Below are 14,848 nucleotides of genomic sequence, written 5' to 3'. Positions count from 1 at the left end.
CATGCATGCATTTTTGGTGGGCGAGGGCCATAGTAGCCATTGGACCAGGTCCAATATATATCAGCATGCCATTACAAAGCATGAATGTGCTTTGTAATGGCATGCTGATATATATTGGCCTGGTGCACAGGCCGCGTCAAAAATGTTATTGCAGGGCAATGTTGGCACAAATTGGGCACATTTAGCATGAACATGTGTGAACAGGCGCATGCCTGCATATGTTGTGTACTACCAGCATGAAAGTGGTTTCTAAATATAGCAACATTGACATATGTTATGGGCACAGATCATAAAAGTGTACTTCCAAGTTCAACATTTCCTAAAGTGTATTCCACATTGCCAATGGTCGGGTATATTTTGGGCACAAGGATCATGCAAGTGTTGTGTAGAATGCTACTGTGTTTTGTTAGTAACCTGGCATCTATTTACTTTACTTTACTTTAATTCTTATAACGCGCCAGATCCCTCGAAGGTCTCGAGGCGCACAAAACAGAGTTACCTGTTTGTATGGCATTTTACCTATTCTTCTAAAACAATATGGCACTAAAATCCACCATTTCGACATGTTAGCTCCAGAAAATATCCAGGCAGGCTCCTCGGTCGCTCAAACTACTTTGGGGAATAGTAATGAAACTCAGCTGAAAAAGAAAATCACAAGCTACCACTGACCTTCAACTAGAGTGGAGATAAAAAATCAGAAGACCCCCTGCCCCCACCACCTGACCAGTGACGTAACACAAAATGTGGGGGCCCCCCTGTGAGCCATGCTGAGGGGTCCCCCAACTCAGCAACAAATCACGGGTCCCGCCAGACTATGGGCCGGCCTAGATTACACGCTGGCGCAATACACACGAATGTGCTGTTGAAGGGGTATGTCACACACTGCACCAGGAGAAAGATATACATATGTATTTTAATGCAATATACAGCACACTTTCTGAGAAAAATTGACTAAAAGGCCAGAGTGTTTGCAATGGTTTCGCCAGGTCAGACCTGGTGGGCTGAAAGGCACCCGCTTGCAGAACTTGTAGTTTGCCGGTCCGGAAACAACGGTACCGGCAAGCTAAACGGTACTGTTGTTTTCGAACTGGGAAATTCATAATGAGGCCCACTGTTTCTTTTTGAAGTCACAGGGCTTCGCCACCCCATGACATTGAGGCCTCCAGCCTAGGGTCTTCCATTGCATGGGGTGGGGGGATCCCTCGGACTTCAAAAAGAAAGTTTCTTTTGTAGTCACCTTGCCTTCATAAAGATAATATTTCTGTTACAGAAATAATGTGTTTATGAATGCAAAGTGAAATCAAAAAGAAAAAAGTGGGGGCCCCTGCCAGGACATGTGCTAGTGAGGCCCCCTGCACCGAGGGGGGTCCGGGGGACCCCGTTATTCCAGTGCACCTGACACCAAACGTTGCCTCTGCCACTGCACAGCCAAGGCCACTTTCTCACTGATCAAAGGCACATTTTTATGACAAAAATATGAATGTTCAATTCACACAAATGTTGATTTCCTTACTGCATACCCAACTTGAGCGCAACCCAGCATGCAGCATGTTGAACAAAACATGTTGATAACTTTTAAAAATGGGATATATGTTGAAAATAAGCTGATAATTGAACATGTGAAACCAGCAGCATTATCAATAAGTACAAAACCTTACAAGACAATTTGCTCATTGAGGCTCTGTCCATTGTGCTTAAAAGAAGAAGCAGAAAACATCTCGAATTCTTTCTGCCCACAATGAGAGAGCATCTTCTCACCCGCGTGCATTGCCACTGACCTATGATGGGATCAGGTGCAATAAAACCTGCATGCCTAAATCAACCATATCCACTTCCTGTACGCTTTGTGACAGTGGCCGATCATGTCTTGCCCTGACGTCACAGTAGGCGGGACTTAAAGATTACCTATGCCTTATAAATTCCGCACAGACGCCCCATTGCCACACACTATACACCACATATGGCCATTTGGCGAGACTACATCCACCATCAATTTCCATTGCTGAGAACGACAGAGAAAATGATTTGGATGGGTCCTCTCCGCTCAAAGGGCCACTTTTCTCACTCAGCCATACTACAAGTTTGGCCCTGGATTGGGGAATGGACCTCCAGCATTATACTGGAGTTAAATCCTCCCACTTTCCGGTGAAAAATACTGCAAAATCAGGGGAATTACGGCAGCGGTAATTTCAGCGGAAATCCCCAGTGGAGTCCTATGGACTCTAAATTAATGGGGACTAACACTGCCGCCAACACTTGTAATGCGGCACTAAATCCCCAGGACCAAGTGGCTTAACAGTATTTCCGTTGGGCGGTATTCCGGGGGATTTACCGCCGGAATACCACCCAACAAGTATCCTGCAAAAGGGGTTTTGAGCATTTGGCTAACCTAAATGTGGCATATATTAAAAATAAGAAAACCCAGACACTCTAGATTGATGCCGTTGATCTTTTTTTGTGAATATAATGAAAAAGTAGCCATCGTTTACCAGCAACTGTAGAAAGCGGGGTGTTGATATCTCCCTTGGGTGAAGTTCCCGGCCATTTTGGAAGTTATTTCGTGCACTCCGGAGCGACGGTGCATCCTAAAATGATATAAACATTATGTTCTGCTGTATTGGAATAATGCCAGTTCATGATTTGTTCACATAGTGACACATGATGCGCAAAATAGGCCACAAAACACAGGCAACTTCTGACTGAGAAACAATGGCAGCCCGTATTCTCCAGCTGGGATTTGCATTAACACATCCTGAAGGATGATTCATCCGGCTAATACCGAGCCCTAGGCGTCCAGCTGCACGCAATTGATTTCTAAATGCCTCCATCAGGCCTCTGGTGTTTGCAGTTATTAATAATGCAAATGTCAGTGCGATAGAAAATAGAAAGCAATTAATAAATGTATGAAGTCGCGCCCACCACAATTCAGTCAAAATTGGCACTTTTTGAGAGAGTGTTTTTCCAGTAAAGAATGGACTTAAGTCAAAGCGTGCGCGCTGTCAAGGAACCGCGTCCGTGCAGCGCAGGCAGCAGGGCTGCGGTGGAGGAGCGCCATTTGAGCATTGTTATCGCAGGAGGCAGCCAATGGGCTGCGTGCGTGCAGTTCGAGCGCCAGGAAACCAGCACACCTATTCAATGCGTCTCTTTTTAACTCTTACTTTTGATAGTGCGCAAAACGGAAATAACGCTAGCTACAGTGCACCAGGGCCCTTCATGGCAATGGGCTTCTGCACCTCTACCTATGTTTGCCATAAACAGCTTGACATGAATGCTACAACACTAGAAAAAGACATGGTTGCTTAACATTCCTCAAGCCCTTAACTTGCAGGTGAAAGTTCCAAGCAGTGGTAAGCATGTATCACCTACAAACAATTAACATATTCTTTAACCATTGAGAAAGCTGCTTCTAAAATGTCAACTCGCCGTTTAGTCATTAGCATTGATTAACCGTTATTAAAATGTTTATGAAATTCTTCATTGATATTGTTTCAATAAAATAAATATCCACAAATTATAGCACAACTCCCTGTTTACATGTAAATATGTTAATACCTTCACCAATAAGTATGTTCACTATTTCTTACCAATTTATATCACATAAATATGATATAAGTATGCTATGCAACTGTGTTGGTATAATCATCCCTTTGCATTTGTTTGATCTTACTGGTAACACACACATAAACACCAGTCACTCTTAGTAATTTATCATCCTTTGGTAAATACTTATTCTTTCTATTACATTATGGTAAACGCAATTTGCTTGAAATTATTTTCTACAGATGGTGTTTCGAGCCCGTTGGCTCTTCTTCAGGACAATTACGGATCGATTTAGTGATGTTTGTAAAAGTGAAATCATATATTACAGGGCCTGCGGCGCAGCCGCCCTGTAGTTATGGTTAAGTTGCTCAACCCATATGAAGAGCACTTTTTGGGCTGCTTATAAGTTTGCCCCCCCCCCACGTCGAATCCTCACAAAACTTTGCAAAACGAGTATATGGCCCCGTTAGATCAACCCTGAGAAGTTTGACAAGGTATCGTCAAGAGAGGGCAAAGTTATAGGGTAGGTTCCAAAATGTGTGGTTTGTCCCATAGGCACAATGGAAAAAAAATGTTGCTCACGTAAACAGCCCAAACGACAGGACAGATTTTCACCAAATGTGCGGCAGGAGCACAGGTTGGTCCTGAAGGTGTGTTGTAAATTTGGTGTAAATCCATCCAGTAGCTTTTTTAAATGACTAAAAAGTAGGTACAAAAATGTGTGATATATGGTTTCAGTTAGCGGACTCACTTCCCTAATCGGTCTGCAGACAGGCCGCCGATTGGCCCAGAGGGTGACATGATGTCCGCAGACATCGGACACACCCGCTGATTGGTCAATAAAAAACATGAGATGCATCAGATTTTTGTAAATGCCTGCCATGTTGGATTTGAGGACATCCGCTGATGTCCATGGTTAGGGTCAAAAAAACGTATTAAAAAAACAACATTGCACTTGTCAAACTAATGAAACAATCTCTGGAGAGGTGGGGGATGAGGAGCATAGGATGGGATATGGCCTTAAAAAGCCAAAAAAACAGGCCTTTTTTGTCTCCGATGTCCGCAAACAGTCCAGGGCAGTCCTGTGATGTCCGCGAAAATCTTAGATGTTCATGGGCATCTATGCTTATTTGTGCATTACACGGTTGGTGAAAAGCAGTTCTTGGATGGCTTGTAACTTTGGCACCACTTAATGAAACTGCATAACAATGTGGAATTCCATTCTAGACCTGATTCTGAATGGTTTTGGTAAGTGTGGTGCTGTGTTGTCAAGAGGGAACAAAATTAGAGGGGGGGCTCCCAGAATATTGTAAAGACATATAAATGAGGTGCCGTTGGACAAATCTGCACAAATGTTTGCAAAAACATTTTAGATCCAGATATAAATGTTTTTGCAAAGTTTGGTGCGATTTTTTCAAGAGGTTGGCAAAATTAAAGGGGGGTCTCAAAATAATGTAAAGGCTTATAAATATGGTGCCATTTGACAAATCTGCACAAAGGTTTGCAAAAAGATAATAGATCTAGCTATAAATGTTTATGAAAAGTTTGGTGGGATTTTGTCAAAACGGAGCTAAATCAGAGGGCGGTCGGGCTATCAATATTTTTACATGGTTTATAACTTTATTGTCGTTTGACAAATGAGGACAACATTTTTCAGAAAGATTAGAGACCCAGCCTTGAATATTTGTGTAAAGTCTTAATGGATTTTGCAAGTGGGGGCTAAGTTATGTGACTATTGTATGTATGTACATTTTGACATTTTTGAAAAAATAAAACATGGGCAGATTTACAGCAAACTCGTGTAAGGGGCATTGGCAAGAACCTGAAAACATGGTTTTGCAAATATATCTGTGTTTTTTTATGTCATAATGAAGGGTACAAAAAATACTGATATATCTTTGGTGACTGAGGTATAGCCTGTGGCCATTGGCAGTGGCCAGATTGTCTTGGTCATGGCATAAGGTCATGACCTGGACAATCTGGCTACTGGCCTTGACCATGAGGGACGACCAATGGGGATACAGTGGAACTGCCCATCAGTGACTGGCTGTGTGGTAAAGTTTTTCGAAATTGGGACAGGTTTGAGGGAAAAACAAATTGCTTGTTGTAATATCGTCATAGGGTTCGCTCATCGCATTCTGCAGGCCATCATGGAAAGGGAAGGGGGGTTCCGTACGGAACCCCGCCCTCCCTTTCCATGGTGGCCTTCTTGGAAGGAATGTCCTTCCGACAGTGGAACGCCACGCCGTCCTGCTGTACAAAGAAACATATTTATTTTTAGCACCCCAGGTTACCGCTTTGGCAACCTGGGGTGTTAATAGCATTCATCCCCTATTGCAGGGGCTGGAATGACAGATAACGGCCAGGAGCCCTCTTTATTCGCCCAGGTTTACCTTGGGCCGATAACTTGTGCTGGTGGGCCGCTATCCCCTGTTGCATTCCCTGATGAACACCACATTATTCCCATTAGCATAACACAAAATGCTAATGGAAATGTTAGAAAATCTTATTGAGTATATGTACTTTACTGAGAAATGTAAAGTAGATGGAGTCTATAAGATATTTTTTAGTTCTATTTTTTAACTGTGAAAAGTGGCTCCTTAAGGAACCTTTTTTTAGTTGTTTGATTTTTCTTTTTGCAGGAGAGGTTAGAATGTAAGGTGGGGAGGGAATGAGGGAAGAGGCACCACACACTAATATGGAGGGGCAGGTGGACAGGGAAAGATGTAGAGCATGTGTTACATCCAAGGTAAGGGGCAGTGTTTCTCATGCTCCTTGATTACATCTTCAAAAGCACTTTGAAAGTGCTACCCCCTGCAGAGTGGAGTGTTGCAGTATATACAGAGGACTGTTTTCTTTGAAAGATATGGATAAACAGCCTCTTTTATTGCTTGAAAGGTAGCTGATGGGAATTTGTGTCCCACAGAAGTAGGCTGTGTGGTTACAGTACTGGTTGAGGAAGATGAGGTGGAGGAAGACAGCCTACTACCTGCTAAGAAAGGAACATCCTTTCTGAGAGCATTACGGTGGTTGTATTGGGTGTCGCAGCACATGGAGGTGGTCCTGTGGGCGTACTGTCCAGGTAGCCCGCGACTGAGTACAATGCATTTCACTTTCGTGGCGGTAGCCTTTGGTACATTCCCAACAGTGGTGAAGAACTGCCACACCCATGATTTTCTCTGGTTGCTAGAGGTAGGCACTTCCTCTCCCTCATCTTCTTGGTCCACTTCATTGTCTTTGGAAGTACTGCACTTTTTCTGTTGTGTAGGTCCTCCAGCTGGTGGTGGTGGTGGCTCTTGGGGAGGAGGGACGGCCATAGCTGATGCAATTTTTAAGATAAATAGCAGTTTTGCTAATATTCTTCCAAGTATGTGCTCTGTACTAGATTGTTAATTGATAATGGGTATGAATCGCTGTAGAAGCTGTGGAAGGGGAACATTCTGAGCTTGAAAGCTCCTAGATCAGAAAATGCAATGCCAAACTGTCCGCAAAGCACAGACCCGATCACGAAGTGCAGACAAGTTCACGAACACGTCATCATGCAACGCGCGCAGGCTCAAGTGACACTGTCTGGAAAGTCGGGCACCAAAACAGTGGAAAAAGTTGCAACAGGTGTATAGAGGTGTTAGAAACGATGCTAGAAGGTGTGAAATGGTAGAGTTCTAAGGTGAAACTTTGTAAATTGGACACAAATGTTGCTATATTGGGGATAAGTATGATATTAGTAAATTGTAGGAAATTAGCATGAACTGGTACAAACCAATGAAATTCACAGAAAAACTTTGTTGAAGGCACATTATGGTTAAGTTGCACTAATAAAAAAAACTATGAAACTCACTGAAAAACGTTGTTAAAGGGACGTTATGGTTACAAGTAAAACTGAAAAACCTCAGAAATTCACCAGTTATGGCAAGCTAAGCAACCATAACTCACACCACCATCATGCACTGGTAAGACTAACACCCAGGACTTCAAAGATGACATTACACATGTCACTGATGACATCACATATGCAAATTATTTTGATGAAAAGTCCCTACAAAGGGTAGTGTTATAATGTTTGCAACAGTATGTCATGGGTGATCGGGAGACCTATCATGAACTGCTTAATCTATTAAAGAGTGTGCTCATCTAAACAAAACATTATATAGGAGTGTTGTTGTTAATACCGGAACTTAAACATACATAAACATAGGCAATGGCTGCAGCATGCACCATAGAAGTACAATATTTATAGTCTTGTAATTTTGGATAATAAAATAATGAATGCTACCTTATCAGAGTTTTAAGTAATGTTAAACATGTAATAACTAGCTAACAATGCAAGACTTACTACACAAACAATACATATGAGGACCCACAATGCATTGAAATCAGAGGCACATACAGGCAAACTAAAGTAAGCAAGAAATAAACAGCATCAACAGAAAATGTTAATAACATTAAAGTTGCTTTTCAAGTATACAAATAAATTGTGTGTTTGAGGCCTGCTTATTGCCCCAAATATATGCACTATGAGCTGAGACCAAACCCTTTAGTACTTTAAGAACATACGACAAGGTTAACGTCTAGATATGTAGCACCTTTTGAATTTTAATATTCTGACTGTTAGTGAAAAAAACCACCTGGCCTATATGTGTCAGTGAACAAAAACAAGTGGCCCAGATATGTGATGTCATCAGTGATGTCATCAATTATGTTTGTGATGTCATCTTTGATGTCCTGGGTGTTAGTCGTAGCAGTGCACAGTGGTGGTGCGATTTATGGTTGCTTAGCTTACCATAACTGGCACATTTATATATATATACACGCCAAAAACATGCTGGGATCGCACTCTGCTGCAATGTGTTATTAAACACGCTACTACAACATTTAAAAGTCCATATAAAGTTTATTCACAAAGAAGGTGACGCGTTTCGCACCCCAATGGGGTACTTGTTCACACAGAGCATGCAGCAACCACCAAATCATTCATATATGAGTACAACTCTATGGTTCCACCTATTGGGGACGTCTCCACAACTCTATCAACCAGCCATGTCCTAAGAGGCAAAACCTGGTGAGCAGCTTTTAACATGAGTAAAATATGCAAGAGTATACATAAAACTCTGAAAATGAACTGGGCAGAGTAATTATGGGGATGAGAGAAGACACTAACAAGAACAATGAAGTGCAAAATGCCCAAAATTCTGAAACCAAAATTAGCAAAAGCAATTCACCACAATGATGTTTAAGTACAAACTCTATGGTTCCACCCACTGGTGAGAACTTTCACAACCCTCTCAGACGGCATTACTATGAAAATGCACAACTTATTGGCCATCTTTAAATGTGAGTAACATGTACACAAGTACACATAGAATTTAAAAATAAATTGAATAGATCGGCCCGAGTGTTGATGTGGGTGGGAGGAGACACCAAACCAGTAATGTGCATTGAATAAAGTGCAAAGTGCATGATCATGTAAAAAAGTACAAACATGGAATCACAACATTGCAATAGTGCCAAACATGCACACCAATACTGGAAAAAGCATGTTTCATCACAAACCGGAAAATGACAAGTATAATCGCATAACACAAGATATAGCTATGGTTGTTGAACACATAGCAAGGAGCTGACCAACACCCTACTATAAATCTAGTGCTTCGTGCTAATCAAACTACATAAATAGTGAAGCAACTTCCATCCCACTACTGCAGCTCACCAATTACTCTGTCTGAAATCCACACAAATAAACCACACAGCAACACCCTAAAATGAGAAATCAAAAAAACATTTTAAGCATTGCAAGGTAGGGATAATATGTCAGACACCAACAAATGTGTGAAGTTCCTTATCAATGTTTTGACCCAAGGGAACTTTAGATTGGAAGTCCAGAATTGTTCTTGTTTCAAGCCATCCCAATTACAGGGTCCTATCACCATCTCTGGGGTGTTTGATGACAGGAGTCAGACCAAAAAATGAAAAGCCATCCAATGACCCATTTTAATGTTCGTGAACATGTTTTTCAATTGGGTATGAAAAGTCAGCATGCTTAATTGCTTGAAAGTGGTGTAATATCCTAATCTTTAGTTTACAAGTAATACTTCCAACATACCATTCGCCACAATGACAACCAAGATTTCTTTTAATTTTTTTATTTAAGCATATGGTTATATAAACAAACCTTTTGCCAATTAAATATGTAACTAAACAAAAGAGACACAGATAAACACACTTAATTGTACAGACAAGGAGCAGTGCAAACAAATACATATATATAAATTTCAAATTACAGATATTATATAAGACAATAAATAATAAAACTTTCAAAGATATTATTACTGAAAAATGTAAAAAATCTCTTTATTGTGTAGATAATCAATACTCTATACCTTTAGTATATTTAATAAACTTATTTGGTGAAATGCTGCCTTCCAAACATAATAAGCTGCAGTTGTCATAACAATACTCTCAGCGCTATAGATAGTGTCCCAGAATTGATCACCCTCAATTGACATTATATTGTTGGCAAAACCGTTATAATTTGCACAATAATATACTGTATGGGCATGGCATTCTGTTAAAAGATGCTGAGCAGTTTCAATATGATCATTGCAAAGTCTACAAGTTATTTCAATGTGTGCACGTTTATGCCATTGGCTTGTGTGCTCTCTAGTAGGGAGTATATTAAAGCGCACATACAAAATAAATCTGTGTATCTGTGATAATTTCTTAAAATAAGAGGGGAGTGCATCACAACAAAATCCTTGAGTGGAATACATCCGATAGATGGTCTTATTACTGCAATAAAATCAAAATGACTATTCTTCTTTTTAAGTGCCTGTGCAATATTGAGTAATTCTGTAATATCATGAATATCAATATCCAAATACTCCATTGCTGTTTCTTTCAATTGAAGATGAAAAATATTAGATGTGCCCCCCCTGTAAAGCCTAGCAATATAACTCTGCACATTCTCTGACTCCACCGGTGATTGATAAATATCAAGACACAATTTACACCGCTGATGTAGCTACAGGGAGTGAACTGATTGTACACCCAATTCGCAACAGAGTGCCTCAACTTAAACGGTGGGTGAACCCTCAGTATGGATCTCAGCAATTTGGCCTCCAAACTATCTATCAATTTCATGAAAGAATTTGGACTAATACCAGAGCCATACAAAATCATGAGAACAATACTCCTAGGGTAAATTTCAACTAAGCCTTCCACATTGTTCCCACCCTTAATCTGAATATATTTCCTAATAAGAAGCCATTACTTCATAATTTTAGAATACATATAGAACTGAAAAAATACAGGGTTGGATTATTATAAAAGGGGACACCTAAACAAAGGTAGCTATACACTAATTCTAATAAGGTGCCATTGCAGGGTTCCATGTGTTAATATCCTCACAAAAATATCACCATACAAGAATGGCGCTGTTTTTTTTTACAATATTAACCCATGGAACCTGTGGGGGAGCCCCCATATTTGTTCAAAGGGAACGGGGGACACCCCCATAACCACCGCTCTCACTTACTCCATAAATTATCCCCATAAATAATTTCACCTATGCCGTTTTTCAGCGACCATATATTTGGCAACATTATTTATGGGGATAATTGTACCTGATACCCATTGCAGTACCAATTAAACGTATGGCTCTGTTTGCCAAAAATCAATATCTTAGTTGTATTGCTGTTAATACAGAGTCCATTCATCTGGGCATATGCCATCAGAGCATCTAATGATCTCTAAAGACCAATGGGAGTATGGTCAAGTATAACTGCATGCTCAGCATATTAAATCCAAGCAACTGTTACCGTGCCACTATGAGGGGGCAAGTTGTGAGCGGCTTAAATACAGAAGCCCATGTCAGGAACATATAGATTATACAAGAAAGGGGCCAGGCCACAACCTTGTTTTAATCCTGTGTTTGTAGGGATGTCATTAGTGAGCACACCATATTGATTAACTCAAAGTGATACCGAAGTATCGGTATTTAAGGAAATGAGAAAATGTAGAAGCAAGCAATCAATGTCCCAATTAATCAGTTTAGTCCAGAGACGTTTATGGGAGAATGAATTGAATGCCTTCGAAAAAACAATAAACATATGTATAGATTTCCATAAGAATCGTCCTGGCTTTGACTGATAATAGTTTGCAATACACTGAGATTATGCAGGGTGGCATGCAACTTGCAAAAACACGTTTGAAATGGGGAAAGCTGATTTCTTTTCCATAGCCTATTTTGATAGCGTTTGTTGAAGAATGGAAGAAACTTGTTTAGAGCTAATGTCAAGAATGACCAATAACCTATAGTCTTCAGTGTTATTACAATTTCCCCTTTTGAAGACTGGAATAAGAATGGATTTGCACCAACTGCATGGTATTAAACCAGTGGTGAGAACACGTTGATAGAGGTTCAACAAGACCATATCCCAGAAATCCAGATCGGCTCTAAAGATTACATTAGCCAACAAATCCTAGCCTGGGGCTCTATAGCCATTTTAGGCTTTAATAATAATCACAATGTTGTCTGGTTCAAAACCCTTGCAGAACTCTAAATTGTGTATATAAGAAGTAGAGATGTTACCTACTTCAACCTTATTATGTAGAGCCAAGATGGCGTTGGTTCTGGCATCATTGCTACGAAGAAGTTGGAAAAGGGCCTTCCAATCCACATCATTCACTGAGAAGTTGTGATACCTCCTCCACTTCTTGTATCTAGTTGACAAGAGGGCAAGCAACTTATATTTCACACTTGGTCAATGATGCTCAGATTTCCTAATAAAGTTACGATGTTTGTGGTAAAGTTTTTCTTATGATGTGCCACTATGTCTAAATTATTGGGGTGCGAGGTAGGCCCAGCAATCACCTTCTGTGACAGATGTAACTGGCTATTTAAGAAATCCATAACATTCGATACATTCCAGCCTTGCTCAGAAAGCCAACCCATCAAGGCATACAAATTACCCTTAACAAAGTTGTTAATGGCCACCACACTGCGGTCATTTAATATCATATGATTACCTTGTGGATTAACAGTAACTGATATCGGTATAGTCTTTAGACAACAAGGAGATGAAATACTTTAAGTCCATCCAAGGGTTGCATGATCGCTAACATTATTGAATATGGTGGAGAACTCCCCACAATACTCTACAGAGTGCCTATCCATAAACAGAAAATCCAAACATGAGTGGCTACTACCATTAGTCCAAGAATATTTCGAACTCCCCTGATTCAATTTATTAGCATTAAGGCAGACAAGGTCCTGTGTTAAAACCAAATTGAACCAACAAGTTCCCTATTCATACGTGGGTCTATAGACACCAGATCTGTCCCACCAGCGCTACAATGATCACGATATAGCCCCTGCAACAAGCTTGGGGCATTAAAATCACCAGCAATAATAATGCCTCCTTTAGGGCATACGTTTAGCTAAAGTGATAGGGTGTCTTCAATATTAGCAATGATAGCCCTCGTCTGGGCACGCCTTGGGGGATCATAGATGATCATGATAAGGATTTGACGTCCAGTATTTAACAGACTAGTGGCCATAACATAAGTTGATGGTCTAGCCATATGATATTCCCTCAAGATATACTTAACGCGAGCACCAATGGCAAGTTCCCCACTGGGTCTACCCTTATCACCACATTTAGCAGCCATATGTAGAATATTATGACCATCGATAAAAAAGCCTTCCTGGCCCATGTCTTTTGCAACAAAGAAATATTGCACAAATATACATGCTATGCCTACACGGTGCTCAAGAATGGATAAGAAAAAGGGTGTTCCAGCAGAGCATTTTTATTTGATTGTCATGTGGCTGAAGTCAGTTGATATATTGCACCCCAGTGTCATTCTCTTTAGGTATCACTGCCATATGTGTCATGCACTGCTTACACATATCTTGTTTAATGGAATTGGTCAATGTAATATCAATAGAGACCATCCCATCTCTGAAAGGCCTATTGGCCCGGACAGGCTGCTTTGATCATTGATATTTTCTCCCATCAAACATATTACAGATGGTCAATTTAAGACCCCTAGCATTTAGATCTTGCGCATAGGACCTTAATAAAGAAATTACAGCTGGGAAGCAAAATTCAATGAAAAGCCTATTGAGTACACTATCACATTTAGGTAATTCAAGACTAAGAATACCATTATTGGTAGAGATTTTATCGAATTTGACCATGCAACCCATGGAAGCAAAAGCATGTTTATACACATGCTTTTGTACAGAAACCTTCTCTTGTAACTGTTGACCCGGCAACAGGTCGAAGTCTAGTAGACCATGCACAGGCGATCCTGATCCAATTACATGTGTGCCACTGGGAGCCCTCATGGTTTGCTGCATATTGATAGATGAGGAGCGAGCAAAGTCGAGGCACTATGAGGAGATAAAGTTCCCTCATTGGTCGGAGGACCAACCCATTTGTCCATAGGTCCATGTAGGACAACCTGTGGGTGAGTGCTGTCTCCCTGAGCTTTATTATTCCGCCTAGATCCACTCATGGGTGAGGTCAATATCACAGTGTCCGCATGTTCACAAGGAGAGCTAAGTGATGAATTTAAGAAAACAACTCTTTTCTTATTGATCTTACTCTTAGTAATGCCACTCATCTGTGCAGCATGGCTATCATCCCAACAGATCTCCGGGCTATCAATCATACACAGCTCATTGCGGAGCGCATCTATGGCATCATTCTCAGAAGCAGCCACAACGTTGAGAGACTCTGCTTGATTCAGCACATTACTATTAAAATTTTCCAATACCACAGGCCTCTTTTCCCTAGGACCTGTTGAAGCCCCCTTAGATTGAGAGGGAGCCTTTACTCTGAGTTCATCCAAATGGGAGGTCAAATGGGTTTCTGTCATAATATAATCCACCACTTTAGACAAGAGCAATTTCATATCCCTTTGTTCAGACGAAATGCTAGAACACAGCACCAGTACCGCTTCTATTTTAGCGTAAAGTACCTCACTGGCACAATGAGAGGTATTCCTTCCTTCCAATGTCAATTGAGCAATAGCCAGGGAAAGTTCTTCTCCCTCATGACATTCATAAATAGGTTGCATAGGGGAAACAAGTGCCTCCAAGTCTGGGGTAGAATATGTAGTTTGATCCGGAGCACAAGGCAAAGGAGCACTGTTTATAACTACCAGTACACATTTTAACTTATGGTATAATATGAGCAGAGAGCCATTGTTATCCAAGGTTGCTGAGCAATGAGAGGGATTAATACTGCCTTCGCCCATAGAAACTACCATGGAGGGCAGTGAGTCTAATAGAGGAGGAAATTAT

General features: G+C 40.8%; 1 long non-coding RNA gene across 1 annotated transcript in view; it reads right to left on the bottom strand.

The window, feature by feature from the left end:
- Positions 1 to 2,495: 2,495 nt before the first annotated feature.
- The window catches only part of LOC138498579 (uncharacterized), a 532,598-nt gene continuing 520,245 nt past the window's right edge, over positions 2,496 to 14,848 (bottom strand). The window contains exon 3 of the long non-coding RNA XR_011278762.1: positions 2,496 to 2,585. This is a non-coding gene — a long non-coding RNA (uncharacterized lncRNA). The remainder of the gene's footprint in view (positions 2,586 to 14,848) is intronic.

The sequence above is a fragment of the Ambystoma mexicanum genome, chromosome 5q (genome assembly GCF_040938575.1).
Source record: "Ambystoma mexicanum isolate Mex_15411 chromosome 5q, UKY_AmexF1_1, whole genome shotgun sequence".
NCBI lineage: Eukaryota > Metazoa > Chordata > Amphibia > Caudata > Ambystomatidae > Ambystoma > Ambystoma mexicanum.
This window is presented reverse-complemented; position numbering and strand designations above follow the sequence as displayed.